The sequence below is a fragment of the Podarcis melisellensis genome, assembly GCF_964234715.1.
Source record: "Podarcis melisellensis genome assembly, chromosome: 8".
NCBI classification, from domain to species: domain Eukaryota; kingdom Metazoa; phylum Chordata; class Lepidosauria; order Squamata; family Lacertidae; genus Podarcis; species Podarcis melisellensis.
In genome coordinates, this window is record NC_138540.1 from 55,779,863 (window position 1) to 55,793,666 (window position 13,804).

Below are 13,804 nucleotides of genomic sequence, written 5' to 3' on the forward strand. Positions count from 1 at the left end.
TTTGGAGGTTCCACGTGTACTTGGACTGAGATCTGCGAGCTTTCAATCCTGGCTCAAGAGGTGCTCATGGTGGAATGGATGTAAGGCAGCCTGACACAGCCACAGGGAGACAGCAAGCCTTGCATTTGCCAGCAAAGGTGCATCAAACTGCAAACTCAGCTGATTTCCTGCATATATGTTCCAAGACTGTGCTGAAAAGCAATTGGCTTTTACACAAGCCGTGGTCCTCCACAGCAACAAGCAGATGTGGCCCTCCAGATGTTTCTTGACTACACCTCCAATTGTTCCTGGCAATGTTAGGCAGGGCTGATGGGATTCCTACAGCATTTGGAAGGCCACAGATTTCTCTACCCCAATTTGTACTTGATATACTTTAAAAGTGAATGTCTGAAATAGAGCAGCTGTCGGCAATGGTATGAAACAGCTGGTAATCTAATGTTGTGAACGTCTAAAAAGTCGGAGACTCACCTGTGAACATCAGCTACATGTGATTGCTAGCATTATTAGCTGTGTTATGAGAATTATAAGGTCTAAGATATAAAAGAAATGTACCAAGCAAACACATACATAAATAAGTAAATATATAAACCGTAAGTCTGAAACAGTACAGGAAAAAGTCCTGAAACCATTTTGTCCCTCCCAAATTGATCTCAAATGTTTCTCTGCAAGGAGGGAAGAAATGAGAAAAACTTCCCCATTGTCTGTTTGCTCGCAAATCCTGCCTTAAGGGCACATTTAAGATATGAACAGGGCGAGCCTGTGACCTGGACTCAGGAATTAAGTATTTATTATCACAAAAGAATAACCAGGCTGTCCAGGTAAACCCATTAATAGCCAGGTAAACCCATCAACAGCTTTCCTGCCAGACAGGATTCTCTGATGTATGTATGTATGTATGTATGTATGTATGTATGTATGTATGTATGATGTATGGGTGGTGTTGGTCTTGGGCTCCAGGTTGGACAATTTCAAAAGTCTGTATAAGGGCTTGCGCACCATTGTTCAGGGTCCCTCCTGCCTCCTGCATGTGGTTGTGAGCAACCTGTTGCAACAGTTAATAAAGATCAGGTTTACTAGCTACTTTGCTTCTCAATATTCTCTGGTTGACCTCTGCTATTTTCTCCTACCAATAGAGAACCTACAAAAGGACTCTATATGGGCTCTTGGGTACTGCATAAGGGGAAAGGAGCATTTTTTTCTTATAACAATTGCATAAAGAGAAGGGGGGAAATATAGGGGGAAATGTTGGGGTGTTCACAAAATTCATCCAGGATGTTCAACATCCCCTACCCGTTGCTACCTAGTATGCTCCTCCCCACTCTCTCACATCTTTATACCCTTTAAAAAACAAATAGGAAAAGGCTGCTAAGAAAGAGGATGCCTGTTAAAAGGACAGAGAGGTGTGTAAATCACTGGAGGAGACACAGCCAAGAAGGGGGAGCAGTCGGGGAATGGAAGCCATTCAGGACATAGCAGATGGCCACAGAGAGACACACTGGCAGATCAGGAAGGCTTGAAGATGTTGCCAAGAGGGTCTGCTTCAAGGCTGGTTTGACCGAAGACCATCGGCTCATCGGTGCAATGGGGGAGTTTTGCCCAAGCGAAACACTTGCAAGGGTGCAAAGGATTCTGGGATGTACATCATCATTAATAAGTGACCCCCTCCTCCCTGTGACCATGTTCAGAAACAGGATAGAGTGACTCTCCTATGAGGAAAGGTTGCAGCATTTTTAGTTTACAGAAAAGGCAAGGAAGAGGCGACATGATAGAAGCTTATAAAATTATGAATGACATGGAGAATGTGGATAGAGAAAAGTTTTCACCACTCTCTCATAATGCTAGAACTTGTAAAGGTAAAGGTAAAGGGACCCCTGACCATTAGGTCCAGTCGCGGATGACTCTGGGGTTGCGGCGCTCATAGGCCGAGGGAGCCGGCGTTTGTCCGCATACAGCTTCCGGATCATGTGGTCAGCATGAGTAAGCCACTTCTGGCAAACCAGAGCAGCGCACGGATATGTCATTTACCTTCCTGCTGGAGTGGTACCTATTTATCTACTTGCACTTTGACGTGCTTTCGAACTGTTAGGTGGGCAGGAGCTGGGACTGAACAATAGGAGCTCACCCCATCGCGGGGATTTGAACCAATGACCTTCTGATCGGCAAGTCCTAGGCTCTGTGGTTTAGACCACAGCACCACCCATGTCCCTAGAACTTGTAGAAATCCAATAAAGCTGAATGTTGGATGTTTCAGGACAGAGGAAAAGAAAGTACTTCTTCACGCAGTACAGTTAGTGTGTGGAACTCAACTTAAATGGTTTTAAAAGAGAATTAGTCAAATACTTCATGGAGGAGAGGGCTATCAGTGGCTGCTAGTCATGGTGCTTATGTTCTGTCTCCACAGTAACTCTCCTGAATACCAGTTGCTGGAAACCACAGGAGCAGAGAGGGCTCTCGTGCATAGAACACAACAGTACTTCTGCACAGTCCCCATGTGTTTTGATGAGGCCTACACAGGACCCTTGCCAGATTTATCATATTTGGTAGGTTATGAACAATGGAATCTGGGGCTCCTCTGTGCAAAATTATAGAAAGTGGGCTCCTGGGGCGTATACTATGACTGCCAACAAAGCAATCTTTTCCCAGTCCCAGCAGTTCTGATAAATGACTAATCTGATCCTTCTAATCTTCAAACACCCGAAATCTTCTTTCTCCATGTTGGAGAACAGCTGCCGGGGGCTCCCTGCCTTTGTTCCCTGAGCAAGCCTAGATAAACATGCCTGACCTTTGCCCTCCCACCCAGGGGTCCTGCAGCTAAGAGGGGCCACCACAGCCCAACGATCTTGCAAACACCTCCCTTTCTGCCAAAACACATGCTCTGCTGTTTAGTAGCTTTCAACATTTCACATTAAGCATGCCATGGCTAGCCATTCCTGAAGCGTTTTTCAGTACGCAAAGTGCTCTGGAACTCTCATCTTATTTCCGTCAGGTAGGTAAGGCTGAGAAGAGTATGACAGTCCCAAGGCTGTCAAGGTTTCCCATGCACAAAGCAAACATACTCCATGAGGCTGAGCTGTGGTGGAGCTGCCACATGTGCAGATGTGTGCCAGAAGTGAGAGTGGGGGAGATGAGAGCCCGCCATTGCTTGTTAATCAAAGCAAATGGATGCAGTTTTAAAGTGCTGAAAGGGAGCCACAAGTGGGCATCTCCCCAAACCTCTCAAGATCCTGTAGGAATTTCCTGAGTAAAGTTAATGCCAGCTGGATGGCAAAATCACCCTACAAAGCATGGCATTTTCTTTACAGACCGTGCTCTCCTTTCCACAGAAATAAAGGACCTTTTCGTTTAATAAATGCACAATTGTCACTCATTTTTGGAATAGGACCAAGACCTTTTCTCCCAAGGTAGCATTTTTGTAGCACTTAAAACTGCTGTTATTTCCCCCCTGCAAACACAGATACTGTATTGTCCTTTACAAAAAAGACAATGTAAATGTTAGCATGGGCGCAACCAGGAATTTTGTGGGAGGGGGCAGAACACAATAGAGAGAACTTGAAGGCTTCTACAGGGCAGGGGGCAGAACCTTGAGTTCAATGCTTTTCAATAATATTTCTGGACCTGGGGGTGGCGGTTCCTAGAGCTATGTGCCAATGGTGGGCAGGGCCAGAGGTAGAAGTGGGCAGAGCTATAAATGTAACCCCCCCCAGTTATAAATGCAACCCCCCAGTTGTCTAATTTTTACATACACACACACCTCTACCCTCCATCCAAACAAGCAAGAAGGATTATGGGAGTTCACGGTCTAATTTTAGCCAGGATAGCACCCCCTTATCCCACGGGGGTCAGAGAGCAGACATTGCTTCCCCCCTCCTGCCCTTTTAAAGAGAGGGGAAGCTCGGGGCAGGGAGAGGTGAGCTGAGGATGTCTCAAGAGGGGCTTTGCAAATCCAGGCACACCCAGCTTGTGCCGGTTGCCTTCCTTGTTAAGCACCAACTCACTGCCTGCCTAAAGGCATGATGGTTTAAGCTGGTTAAATAAATCAAACAGGACAGGAGATGCTGACATACTGGTAAGTCTGCTCTGGAAATGTATCACCTGGGGGGGGGGGCTGAGCTGCTCAATCCTTTTAGGACTTTCTAGGAGGAAAAGGAAATAGAAGAAGGGAGGAAGTATTTGGTTCTGAGTGGCAGGGATGGCACTTGCTCTAAAAGGAACAAGACGTTGAAGAAACTGAGCCAGGATCAGGGGGGTAATGTTTAGTATGGAAATGTAAGTGCAATATAACCAGGGGCTGCACCCCCTTGACTAGGATGGTTAGTTGGAGAAGCAGGCAAGACTTCTGTGCTGTTATTTGCTGTCTGGAAGCTGGAATTCCAGCAGGTGTGGCTTGCATTACAGTTATTTTTAACTCCACAATATTTGGGGCTTTTCAACTTAGAAAAAAAGGTGAAGTTCAACAGAGAAGGCAAAACTGTTTCGTGCCCCAGATGCATTGATGGAGTGGCCCTCCTTCCCTTCTCCCACCAGCAGCCCACCCCACACTGCCCATCACTGGCTTGGATGATGCCCACTGGCATGTGGCCCCAGACTGCCCACCTATCACTGCACGTGGCCCTCATGGGCAAAACGTTCCCCTGTCCTGCACCACTCAGTTGCTGCCTAATGTAAGTGGGTTGTAACAGCATCTTTACTGTAGAATCATAGACCTGCAGAGTTGGAAGGGACCTGAAGGAATATCTGCTCCAACCCCTTGGCAAGGCAGGAATCACTATCAGAAAAATAAATGGCAAAAAGATATATATTAAGATGTGGATCCTGAAAGGCATGTCTGGGAAGCAGGTGGAACATGGGTCTGAAAAGGATAAGGACTACTATTAACCTAGCAATATCCTCTTCATTCTAGGAGACACAATCCAGAGCCTCTTGATTGTCACCAGCTCAAAGAGGAGGAAGAAAGAGGCAGAAAAATCAGATCCTTGATCACTCAACATGCTACAAGACAAGGTTTAGTATGTTTTTATATGTTCTGTAAAGCCGCCCAAAGTGGCTGGGGAAACTCAGCCAGATTGGTGGGGTATAATAATAATACTAATAATATTAATAATACTCATACTACTACTACTACTACTACTAATGTTAGGGGGCGTATTTTGCCTGAGGCAACAAAAAATATGCCCCAAATCTCCTCACCTCTACATATTAGTGTTTCTGCTCCATTTGGGGGAGGGTGTGTGTGTGTGTGTGTCTTTTTGCCTTTTGGAAAAGATCCACCAGAGCCACAGAAATTGCGCCGCCCACAGCTCGTCCTAATTGTTTGCAGGCATGCCCATCTGCAGAGAGCTTTGCCCACATGAAAGGACCCCAGTGCTAGCAGCCAGACACCAAGCAGACATTGCAGGAGGGAGGAGGAGGAGGACAGCAGGGGTCTACTCATTTTCAGGGGCGGGATGTCTGCTCATTTTCCACCGAGCCCTTCAGAGGCCCCCAGACTGCCTCCACCAAACTCCACAATGCCAGCTGCTCCCGTCCAAAGGGAACATGAGAGGGAAGAGTTCTGGGGTTTCTATGCATTTCTGCAGCGCTGCAAGATTCCAGACATGCAAGGCCCATTGATGTGTTCCCAGTTGATGTGTTGGGCCATCGCTCAGGAAGCAGAGCAGAAGTCATAGGTTCAATTCCAGGCATCTTCAGGTAGGGCTGGGAAAGACCCATTGGTGCGCTAGTCAGTGTATCCAATACAGACTGGGATGGACCGATGGTCCGGCTTGGTATAAGGCAACTTCCATGGCTCCTATTTAAATCAGCCCACTGTTTGGAACCATAAGGACGGTTCTGATAACACCAAGGTCACAGGTTCAATCCCACTATGGGACAGCATTGCAGGAGGTTGTACTAGATTATCCTCAGGGATCCAAGTTCCAAATCCACAATTCTATGATTGGAATCTTACTTTATTTTTAAGGCAAGGGCTGTAGCTTAGTGGTGGAGCATCTGCCTTGCATGCAGAAAGTCCCAATTTCAATTCCTGCCATACTGAAGGACAGTTGAGAAAGACTCCCTGAAGAGCTGCTGCTGGTCAGTGTAGACAATACTGAACTACATTGTCAAATGATCTGACCCAGTATAAGGCAGCTTTCTATGTCACTCTTCGGTTGCTGCGCACAGCCAAAGATGCGGGTCTGCTACTGAATGAGCAATACTGATAGATAACAGCACTCGGTTCTGCATTCCGATGCGCACGTGGTTTTTGGATAGATGGGACTTTGCACACTTAGCTGCTGATTATTTTCCCGCCGAGCAAAAAGTAAATGGGCCATAAGGAAGGATCAGTATCACTGCCAACAATAGCTGAAGAAGAAGATCCATACCGGAAATCAAACCTAGCAGATGACCTCAATGTCGCTACCTTTCCCCAAGAGATATGGGGGGGGGGGGAGATGCTTCTCTGCCATGGGATCAAGAGATAAATGCAGGAAGGAAAAAAGGGAGGCACCATGTGGCAGACGACTGCAGCGCAAGAGGGACCCTGGTTTGGCTGGTGCCCAAGCGCATAATGGCTAAACCAGCTGTGCGAACAAAGCATCTTTTCCTACGAGGAAGGAGTCCTTTTCCACAGCTACCCTCCTCCCCCTCAACCAGCCCAGGCTTGGCAGCCCCTTTTGCTTATTCCTTTGTCCAAGATGCAAGCAAGATAGTGGGGTAGCAGAGATGGTGGAAACTCCTGAAGATTCTCTAGCCTTTGCAATATCGCAACAGGCAGACAAGAGACTAACACACAAAGGCTGAAACTGGTGTGTTTAACACACAAGGATTGGGGTGGTGGCGGTGTTAGAATTGGCTACTAACCATGATGGCTATGCTCTGGCTTCACGACCAGAGGCAGTTACGCTTCTGAATGTCAGTTGCTGGAAACTGCAGAGGGGAGAGTGCTTTAGCATTTAGGTCTGCTTTGCAGGTTTCCCACTGGGGTATCTGGTTGGCTGCTGTGAGAACAGGATGCTGGACTAGATGGGCCATGGGCCTGATCCAGCAGGATCTTCTGATGTTCTTAAAAGCTAAGGAACAACAGTAGCAAAGGTCTCCCCCTGCCCCCACACTGCTCTGCTCAGGACTCAGAAAATATGCAGCTACTGAAATAGCATTTTTGTATATAGTTATAAAAGATAAGAGTTGGCCAGTCCTCTCATAATATAGTACCTGGCCACCCTATTATCGGGGCATCATATATGCCTTATGCTAGCCTGGTGCCCCCCAGATGCTTTGGACTACAACTCCCATCAAGCCCAGCCAACACATCTGGGGCTGATGAGAGATGTAGTCCAAGGCATCTGGAGGGCACCAGACTATTCATTTATTTGATATCTTACTTCTCTTTCTCCAAATAGTCCCAGGGTAGGTTACAACAGTATTAAAATCAGTTAATTTAAACAATGTACAATAAGAATAATAGGTTGGTTCCTAATATTTATATATATTTCAGATGCCAAAGGATCCTAATATTTCTATACTGTATATTTCAGATGCCAAAGGCCAGAGTAAAGAGTTACTCCTTCAGCTTATGACTGAAACTATAAGGTACCAGCCGTACTTCTATGGGGATGGAATTTCACAGCTATGGGGCAGCCAGATAATGCCCTTTCCTAATCTTCATCTGCCAATAGTCTGAGGCAGCAGAAATACCTTGAGGGTCTCTCTGCTGATCTTAACACCCAAGTGGGTTTGTAGGGAAGGTTGGTGAAGCACAGAATAGCTATTTTAAAAGGGCATTAACTATAGAATTCCTTTTCCTAAGCAGATTCTGTTTTGTTTTCAAGGAAAGCTTCTACTCCTTACAGCTGCCTGAAGGTTTGTGGTCAATGCCTAGGAAAAGCCAAGCAGCCAGAGGAATCCCTGTATACGCTTTGCAGGGCTCTTTCTCATCCCGACTAGCAACAATACAGGTGGGAGAAATCAGAAAACAAATCTGCATAATTTATAAAGGTCACAAAATGCAGCTTTTTGTGGCGCAGAATTCTAGTTACTAGCCGAGAAACTGAGGCAGGATTTGTGGGTCTCCCTATTCCCACTGCCAGTGGAAGAACCCAAGCCATGCTCAGCAGCTATAGCCATAGCCATAGGGCATCTGTGGCAGAGTGTGACTGACCCCTGAATGCATGGGTTCTTCAAATACATCTGCGGGGGCTTCTGTGCATTTCATAGGCTCCCCTCTGCAGAGCGCCTCTTGCTTTCAAGAGCTGAAATTAACTCAAGCTCCTGAAGGATTTGCAACCAGAGTGGAGCAGCCAACAGCTCTGCCAAGCTGGAAAAGTCTCCAGGAAACCTTAATGGGAGGGTGCTGGAGAGTCTTAATTGGATAAGTACAAGGCTTGGAGGATGGTCAGCCCACCGCTGTCAAGGCAGCCTAATTGCCTAAACCCAATGTATGAACCGCAACAAACAGGAATAAAGGAGGCAGGAACCTGCTGCTGGACATGGCTGCCGTGATGATGCTCTTGAGACCTGCTATATCGGAGGTCTGTGATACTAGGGAGGGATGCTAGATGCTGCTGTTCTTCTCAGGTCCTGGTTGTGGGTGTCCCCCTGGGGCACTGGGTTGGCCACTGTGAGAACAGGATGCTGGATTAGATAGGCCATAGGCAATGGGCTGGTGGAATAGGCTCTTTTTATGTTCTTGCTGTTTTTATTTTTCATTGTGTTTTTTATGGACCAACTGTTATTGCAACATTTTATGTAGAGCATTTTGGGAGCCCTTGGACCACAGAACTGCATACAAATATTCCCAAATAAATACAGCACAATGTTCCAGAAGGAATTCGGAGCGGCACAGCTTGTAGCACACAGGAACAAAGACCAGCACCTCCTGCAATTTCTTCTCTGGCACAGCTATAAATAACATTTACAGGAGTCCTCATCCTGAGGCTGATCTAGTGGCAGGTGCCCCAAGGGATTCGTTTTTTTATGTATGCCTTATCTATTGTATAGGTCAGGGTTTTTTGTCGTGTATAATTTATGCTCATGTGTTTTTGTTTTGCTACAACCTGCATTTGAGTTGCCTTATTAATAAATTTGAATGTGATTGTCTGAGGTGCTGGGCTTAGGAAGTGCCTGTCACAAACCACTGCACACAAATTTATTGTCTTATGTGATGGGGACAAAGTATGCATGAAAACGCTGCACCGGAGTCTCGAAATGGGCAGAAAAATGGCAATAAAAATAGAATGTCAAGAGTTGAATAAATGACAAGCTGCTTATTGAGTTTGCATCCACATATTTTTGTGGGGAGGCTAAATTATGTTGCATCGGGGTCATCCCACACTTTCCCACAGGTATCTGTTTGGCTACTGTGAGAACAGGATGCTGGACTAGAAGGGCCATTGGCTATTCTTATGTTCACCATCCAGTGCATCTTCATGTCACATTTCTTATCACATAAAGTCCAAACTTTTGGGGGAGGTGACTCTGTTGCATAAGGCCTTCCAATCAATGCTGATTGTACAACCTGAATTTAGGAACATAGGAAGCTGCCTTATACCACATCAGATCATTGGCCCAACCAGCTCAGCCTTGTCTACCCTGAATGGCAGCTGCTTTCCAGGATATCGAACATGGGTTTCTCCCAGCCTTACATGGAGATGCTGGGAATTGAATCGGGGCCTTCTGAACACAAACCAGATGCTCTACCACTCAGCTAAAATCTGTGACCACAGATGCATCAGGTCCACCAACACATTTACACCAAGACAGACCATTAGTTCATTCAGCTCAATATTGTTGACACTCATGGACTGCCTAAGCCCTTATATCCCAGCTTGACTACTGAGATCACCTGCAGGAGCATTTCTGGTCCTTCTCAGAGTTGGTGAGGCTCGTTTGACAACAAGAAGAAACCAAACCCTGTCCTGTGGAACTCTCTGCCAAGGGAGATTCAGCAGACATCTTCTGTGCCAACTTTTAAACACTTGCTGAAAACTTTTCTGTTCTGTCAGGTCTATGTAGGCAATTAAGAGTACACCCCCCACAATGGTCTACTGATCTTAGCTTCTAGCTTTGTTGTTTTCAACTTTTCATGCTTTTTATTATATGGTTTTATCTTACTTTTACTGTTGATACATTTTGGTTATATAGTGGTATATATAAATATAAACAAACAAACTGGCAGCAGCTGCAAACACTGAAGTCTCTCGCAGTGAACCTGGGACCTTCAGGAATGCAAAACATCAGCTCCCACGTCTGTCTAACACTCTCAAGCATTTGGAACCAGAGTTGCAAAAATACCGGGACTTCAGCATCTGCTTCAGCCTCCCCACCAAAGCCACACATGAGTCACCCCTTTCCCTCCGACTTTCCAAAAAGAAAAGTCCTTCTCCAGGGCTGTGGGCCGATTACACAACAAACCCCATGAGCCCCTATCTTCGGCTCAGCTTCAGGGACAAGGCTGCAAGCGCCGCTGCCACTCACCCATTCACACTCCCCCGGCCTTGCCCGTCGGCTCTCCCATTGGCCGAGAGGCCTTCTTTGGCTACATTCGTTCCCAGGCGCCAACCTCTCATTGGCCGGCGCCGTCCTCCCGCCCAACCATTGGCCGAGGAGAGTGACCACCTAGGGCGCTTCTCCCCATTGAGAAGCGCCGCCAGCCCTCCCGGCATTCCAAACGCCCCCCTCCCCGCATAGCTGGGCCGGCCCGGACAGGCGACGGCGCTTCCTCGCCCTCCCCAAGCGCTGCGCCTTGGAAACCTCTCCAAGCGCGCGGGCGGCTCTTCCCGGACTCCCTCCCCCACCGCCCCGCTGCAGGCACCGGGCAAAGAAAGTCCGGTGACTTTCTGGGGGGAGGGAGAGAAGCCACCCCTCCTCAAGAGCCCACCCGCGAGCGCAGCGTCGAGACTTCCCGGGGATGCATATGGAGGATGACCGCGCCTTCCCTCCCCGCCTCCCTTCCCGCCAGGACGAGGAAAATGGGGGTGCCTATCCTCCCCGCCCCGCTTTCGGGCGCCCCATTCCGACCCGCGACTTCTCCCTCACCTCGGCGGCCCCCGATGGCGCCTCGGCTCGGGCGCGCGCTTTCCGTCTGCCTTGCTGCCGTGGCTCGGATTGCCGCTGCCGTCGCGGCTGGAGGAGAGGGAGAACTTTTTAGTCTCCTCCCCTTCGGAGTTGAAGGAAACACGGGGGAGACGGAGGGGGGCTTGGCGTTGTCTGGGAAGGCTGAGCCAGGAGCAGGTAGAAGGCGAGGGAAGGGGCGCCTTCGCACATGACGCTGCGGCAGGGTCGAGTTCTTATGTTTAAATAAACAAGGGGGCTTCCAGATTAATTTTGGGGGTAAGGGGAGGGACTGACTGCAAATAGGTCGTTGGCAACCGTTTCTTTTCTTTTTACTTCCCTGGTGCTTCGCTGGCGGGTATTTACAGTATTGTAGAATGGGTGCTCCTCAGGTCTGGAGATTTTTCAAAGTGCCGACAAGATTGCCAGCCTCTTGGGGGTAGTCTTCTCATTTCGGATATCTTAGCAACCAGTTTATAACACCAAACTATCTGGGACGTGATGAAGGCCATGCTCAGGGGAGTTCGTGTAAAAGAAAATGTTTTTAAAAAACAACTTGGAACAAGAAATTTCCTTGCTGTTACCGGAATATGAGAGGACTGTCAACTGAAACCTACCAAATAATAGAAAAAAAGTAGAAGGACGTTGACTATGGAAATTAACCAAACAATTGTGGACCTGTTATATGTTAAACTGGTTTTTTTAAAAGAAAGTTTGGTGGGAAATTAAATACACTTCAAAATATATTTGCATAGCGTTTGTTTCATTCTGTTTCTTCCTTTACACATCTTCCTGTCCAAATGCTGTTCGAATTAAAGACTTCTTACATGTATGACCATGGGCGTGGGGGGGGGGCAGTTGTCTCCCCAATCAAGTAAAACAATAGAAGTACTTAACTAACTAACCAATCACATCAGTTCTGCCCCCCCCCCAACAAAAATATTTGCTATGTCCATAGTGACCATCTCACTATGTGAGGAGGGCAAAAGATACTTAGATAACAAAATCAGAGGAGGTAAAAAGAGTGATCTAAAGCTTGTGCACCTTGGAATGCTATTCCCAAGCACTTGTGGATGGAATTGGGCTGCATGGCTCCTGCTTCTGCCACCATCACTTAAGAGGAAGCCCTGATGGTGTGGAAGGAGAGTCACTTCTGGGTAACCTGTGTGTGGGACCAAGCTGCAGGGACTTGTGGCACACCAGATGCTTAAGCCAAGCTGAAAGCAATCTCAGGCATGCCTACTCAGGAGTAAGCACCATTGACTTCAAAAGGGGATGGCTTTGGGTAAATGCATTGCATTGCAGCAACAGCTGTGTGCACATCATACAGTTAAAACACATGGTTTTCCCCAAATATGGTAATCCTGGGAACTTTGCTATCTCTTGTGATAGCACTATCTCTGTAAGTGTAAGCTACAGGTCCCAGAATATAAATGTAAAAACAAATATTTATTTGGGTAATGTTCAGCCACTACTGATACCGGTGGGACATGGTTTAACCATCTGCAAAGCTATGTTTTCAGTTTCTGCTCTAGGTTTTGGAGGGTCTTTGGGCAAGACAGGTCGCAATGGGGGAAGAGAACATAAGAGGAGCCTGGTGGGTCAGGCCAGTGGCTCCTCTAGTTTGTTCAACATCCAACCAGCATCACAGTGAGCGACCAGGTGCCTGTGGGAAACCTGAAGCAGGACCCAAGCACAAGAGGATTCTCACCTCCTGTGCTTTGCAGCAATTGGGATTCAGAAGCATTGCTTAGCTTGCCCCAGTTTTGCTGGATCGTGCCAATAATACACAATGTAGCGCTCTCTATTTCTCATTCATATATGTGTGTGTGTGTGAAACACACATACACACACTATATATATATAGATATATATATATATATGTCTAGCAGCTGCTTGGCCAGGCAACATCATTCCAAGAGAGCGATGCTTTTGTCATTAACAAGAGAAGATTTATGAACTGTATTTGGCAGCATTCTAGGGATTGTGTGTGTACACTGCAGTTATAGCATTTTTCTGTAATGCCATTATGGAAACAAAACTCCTATATGGAACAGTTGAAAGAGCCGAGTATGTTTAGCCGGGAGGAGAGGGGATTAAGAGGGAGACATGGTAGCAGCCTTTAAATATCTGGAGGGCTTTTCTCACGCAAACAATGGAGCGGGCTGCTTCTCTGGAGAGCTGGGCTAGAACCAATGGGTGGAAATGGCCAGGGAAAGCAGGTTGTAGTTAAACTTGAGGAGAAACATCCTAACCGTGAGGGTTGGTTGAAAGAGGAACAGTCCTATGCCTGTGCATTTTGGGAAGTGATGGGCTGCCCTTCACTGGAAACATTTGAGCAGAAGTTGGACGGCCACTTGTCCCAGTGCTGTAACTGTAAGGTTCCTGTGCTGAGCAGTGGGTTGGACTAAGAAAAAACCCATATGACTTTTCGGAGGAAAAACTACCTGCCCAGCTGTCTACTTCCAAGCAGTGATGGCTGGTGCCCATTCGGGCTGGTGGGGTGGAAAGCAGGGAGACCAACAGATGAGGGAGCCTGCGTCAGTGACAGGCAGAGCCCACTAATTTTGCTTTATCCCCTTTTCCCTGCTGAGTTTTACAAAGGCAACACTGAGACTGAGGAGGAAGCTGAAAGCCAAGGCCTGAAAACCCCTGGACTGGTTGTAAGTACCAAGGCAGGCAGGTGGGGGCTGGCTGCTCCCCCCCCTTTTAATAGTGTCACCCATAGTTTGCAAGACGACAGTGCTCTGTTTTGCTGTAGTTAAAGGTAAAG

General features: G+C 47.3%; 1 protein-coding gene across 1 annotated transcript in view; it reads right to left on the bottom strand.

The window, feature by feature from the left end:
- CCDC102A (coiled-coil domain containing 102A) overlaps positions 1-11,127 on the bottom strand; it is a 36,915-nt gene extending 25,788 nt beyond the window's left edge. The window contains exon 1 of the mRNA XM_081922708.1: positions 11,017-11,127. The gene's annotated coding sequence lies outside the window, so the exon portion shown is untranslated. The remainder of the gene's footprint in view (positions 1-11,016) is intronic.
- Between the last annotated feature and the right edge of the window lie 2,677 nt (positions 11,128-13,804).